At 45.1% G+C, this 4,294-nt stretch overlaps 1 long non-coding RNA gene across 1 annotated transcript; it reads right to left on the bottom strand.

The window, feature by feature from the left end:
* Positions 1 to 263: 263 nt before the first annotated feature.
* LOC140692201 (uncharacterized) lies at positions 264 to 4,054 on the bottom strand. Its single transcript, XR_012067774.1, has 3 exons — positions 3,784 to 4,054; positions 777 to 966; positions 264 to 390 (listed from the first exon to the last, which is right to left on the bottom strand). It is a non-coding gene; the product is annotated as an uncharacterized lncRNA (long non-coding RNA).
* Positions 4,055 to 4,294: the final 240 nt, after the last annotated feature.

The following is a 4,294-nucleotide window of genomic DNA, read 5'->3' as shown; positions in this document are numbered from 1 at the left end:
TAAACTTCCATCATTTAACTTAACTTAGCACCACTATAAAATTTCAAGTTACCAAATATCTGGGGAGATCATTTTGTCGCCGATAGGCGCAACTGGTGATCCAGGTTCTTGTCCCGTCCCAGAAAAAATTCAGAGACAAGACTTAGAGGTTAAAAAGGTAAAATGAGGATTTATTAAAGGATGGATAGTACACTCTCAGGGGAGAGCGGGCAGGCTCAGGTGAGCAGCTGCCCTGAATTTCTTTGGCAAGTTAGTTACATAGGGTGTCGTGTTTCCTGATTATCATCCCAACTCCACCTTCCCAAAGGGAGGAGGGATTTTTGTCCTTATTCAGTCTGGATCGGAAGCCTCATGGCGTCGGTGCATGATGGGTACTTCTGATCTGCAAGGCTAATTTTATTGAAATGAGGGCATAATGAGTAAAAGGTTACATTCGGGCACTGGAAATTCCTGCCTTTTCTGACCTTTCTTTGTTGGCCTCCAAGCCAAAAGTTGTGGTCCCTTATCAACCCAAAGATTCCAGCTTTTCTTTCTCTGCCCAAGGATCCCTGCTGCTCACATGACATGTGGTTTCTGGCATTTGTCCTGTGCCCCTCCTTTCTGCCTAATTCCTGCCATTTGGTCTGTGTCCCCCTTTCTCTGCTCATATCTAGCTATCTGCCTGCTCTAACATTTTCCCCTCAAGGAGTCTGGACCCTTAAAATCTTTTAAGGGGAAAAGGGCTGATGGTCAGTCTTCTGTAACTGCTTCAAGCTGAATATGGACGTAATCCCTACCTGTGGGCCCAGATCTCCTTGCTATCTGTCAGAGATATGGGTTTCGTGATTGTTAGTAGTGGCAGGGATGGAGAGTGGGGAGTAGAAGGAGGCAGAGGCCTTGTCCAGTGGATGTTGATGGTCTTTATCTTCAGGTGGAATGGGTTGGAATCCTTGTTGCATCATCATTTGAAGATGAAGTTGTTGTATTCTAGAGGATAGAAATTTTACTTGGTGGTTAAAAATACAAGGACCAAAGAGAAAGATGAGAAATATGGTGGCTGTGGGGCCTAGAAATGGAAGAAGCCAGGTATACCCTGGAAACGATCCCTTAAGTGTCTCAGTCCATTCCTGTTTTCCTTGGTTGTACCTGTGGAGCCAGGAAGCCTGTTCATAAATTTCTTTAACATTTACTTCTACTTCCCCTGAGACATTAATGTATGTGCAGCATGTTTTATTTATGACTGCAGAAACCCCTCCTTTGCTTGCTAAGAGATAGTCTAGGGCTCAGCGATTGTCAAAGACTACCCCTGCCAGAGAATCAAGGGACTTTTGTAAGAGTGTTAGAGTGTCTCCGGTTTTCTTTAGTGCATTATCCAGGAAGGAGGTTAGGTCCCTCAAGGTTGTTTCATGGTAGGCAAATCCTCCCCAAGGGGCAGCATCACCTACCGTCCCTATAATTTCCGCTAGTACCAGACCAAAGGCCCTTTTTTGTCTCACATGGGTCACATTGAGGACAGTTATTTGGGCTGGAGCCAGGGTTCCCAAGCTGCAGTCCCCATAGTGAAGTGTATTGTCTAGATGTGAGAGAGCAATGGCTTTGGTCACTGTGAGGTAGTTATCTGAGGTTCCACATAGCCATAATAATCCAGGTGGTGCTGGTCAAACTGTGAGATTGGTTTGGTTATATAGCTGGAGAAAAGTTTCGGGAGGTGGGAGACAGTTATGGAGGGGTCCATCTGTATTTTGAATTTTGTTTTTGGTTTGGAGTATCCAGGAGGGGGTTCATAGACAGGGAGGCTCATAGTAAGGGGATAGCTGATATAACTAGAGCAAGAAATTTTGTTGGCATTAGTTTGTGAATTGTAATAGCATAAATGTGTGTGGTTAGGAGTGCAGGATGATGTGTAAAGAGGCTGGCCCACTATATCACTCCAATTTATAGGCTTAAAGATATTTAGGGGTAGGCTTATGTTTTGTTAGAGAGAGCCTCACGGGCTGAAAAGGGGTCTATGTTTCCTCTGTGAGTATCATTGTAACAAGGGGTACATCCTAGAACTTGATTACAGATAAGGGAGGTTTTGGTGATATTTATAGCCTTTGAGTAGGGAGGTGTGATGTGGTAACACAGAGGAGGGGGCCTCTCCCATGTAACGATTAAAGAGAAATCTTGTCTAGAGTAATCAAAAGTAGACTGATTAAAAGCAGAGAATACAGTGTGGTTGTTGACTGGGTAGTCCTTGAGAATAGTGCTTATGTCTCCTGGGGTGATGGGTTGTGTATGGCAAATCCAGCAGAGAGAGATTTTCTCCCTTAGCGATAATCCGAGAGTTATTGACTATTGTGTTATCTTTCCATGTTAACTCTTGAGACCAAAGAGATTGGATAAATGAGACAAGAACAAGTAAGGGTAGAGTTAGGGTTCCTAGCACTTGGGGGGTGAGGGGGGAAGAGAAAAAGAAAAAAAGGCAGAGAAAAAAAGAAACTGTGGGGTGTCTTTTAGAATTGGAGCGGGTTTTACTAAACCCAGTACTGACAGAGCATTTTTTTCAAGTGTGGGTGTGGTGTTAAAGCGGCACTCATAAGATTGTGAGAGCTAGCAGGAGAAAGAGGACAATAAGTATGCAAATCCACCAAAGCATATTTGTCAGTGTGGGCGGATGAGGGTAACAGCAGGCACAAGGGGAGATAATGGTACTTAGCCTGGAATCTGTGTCCTGTGAAGACTCAGGGGGAGGGGTAGGTTTAATTCTAGAAAGATGTACCGAATTAGTGGTCCCCTGTAACTTTACTGCAGTAGGAGTGCTGAGAAGGACCTGTATAGTGTTTTGGTCTGAAGCTTCCTTTGAGGGGCTGCAGATAAGGAGGTCATCTATGTATTGTAATAATGCCCCGTCTCTAATTTGAGTTCCCTTAGTTCCTTTGCTAAGGCATTGCCAAACAGGTGTGGGCTATCCTGGAATCCCTGAGGAAGGACAGTCCAGGTATATTGTAGCGTTTCATTAGTGTTTGGATCAGTCCACTCAAAAGCAAAAAGGTATTGGGAATCAGGGTGAATGGGTATGCAAAAGAAGGCATCTTTAAGATCTAGGACTGTAAACCAGGCGGTGTCCTCAGGGATCTGAGTGAGGATTGTGTATGGGTAGGGAACAATAGGATGGAGAGGAATTACAGCTTCATTTATGATTCGAAGTTCTTGGACCATTCTGTATTCCCCATTTGGTTTGAGGACAGGTAGGATTGGAGTATTACAGGGGATTGGCATGCCACCAAAAGCCCATATTTAATGAATTTTGGGATTAGGGGTTGGAGGCCTCGTCGAGGCTCTGGTTTTATATGATATTGGCACTGGAAGTGAAGTTACTAGTTTCCTTTGAAGTTATTTTTACAGGAGTGACAAACTTTGCCTTTCCTGGGATTCTCTGATCCCAGACCTGTGGATCTACAAGTTTTTTTTTTTTTTTATTTCTGGGGGAATATTTTTGGCTGGACTGTTTGTATCTTTTATAATATATATTCCAGACAAAAATAAGCCCTGTTTTTGGTTTTCAGGGAGCATAAGAGTTACCTCCAAGGCCGAGAGAAAAATCTTTTCCGAATAATGGGCTGGGGCATTTAGGCATGACAAGAAATTTATGAGTTATAAGGGTATTTCCCCAGGCGCAAGTTAGAGGGGTGGTGAAATGTTTTAGCTTTGCCCTTCCTTCTACCCCAACAATAGAGCAGGTTTCAGGGGAAAGTGGCCCAGCGTGAGAAGTCAGGACAGATTTAGTGGCTCCTGTTTCCACTAGAAATTGGACAAGCTTACCTGCCACGTCAATGGTCACCAGTTGTTCCTCTTGAGTGATGATGACTGTCTTCTCAGGAGCATTGGGAGGTCCCGGGTCCCATCAATCAACCACTGCCTTGACTGGTGTGGGGGAATTTCCTCCCTCCCTTCGGAGCTGAGGGCATTCCCTCTTCCAGTGGCCCATCTTTTTACAGAGTGGGCATGGCATCTTGGGTGGAGGCTGAGACCGGCTTCCTGGGCATTCCTTGCTCCAGTGTTCAGGGCTCCCACAGCCAAAACAGACTCCTCTTTCTGGTGGGGGTCTTCTGGGAGTACTTTTGGGGTGGCCAGGAGGTGGGTTAGGTTTTATCATGACAGCTGTCAGAAGCTTGGCTTGCCGTCGCTCCCGTCTTACGTCACGCTGGTCCTAACTTTCCTCCTCAGCCAGGTCTCTATAATTAAAGACACTGCAGGCCGTGCCAATAAGATGGTTAAGAGGGGTTTGGGGCCCCATGGCAAGCTTTTGAAGCTTTCTACGTATATCAGGGGC

This window comes from Vicugna pacos, unplaced genomic scaffold (assembly GCF_048564905.1).
Source record: "Vicugna pacos unplaced genomic scaffold, VicPac4 SAC-SAT, whole genome shotgun sequence".
NCBI classification, from domain to species: Eukaryota; Metazoa; Chordata; class Mammalia; order Artiodactyla; family Camelidae; genus Vicugna; species Vicugna pacos.
The sequence above is the reverse complement of the archived record's forward strand: the minus strand, read 5'-3'. Positions and strand labels throughout refer to the sequence as shown.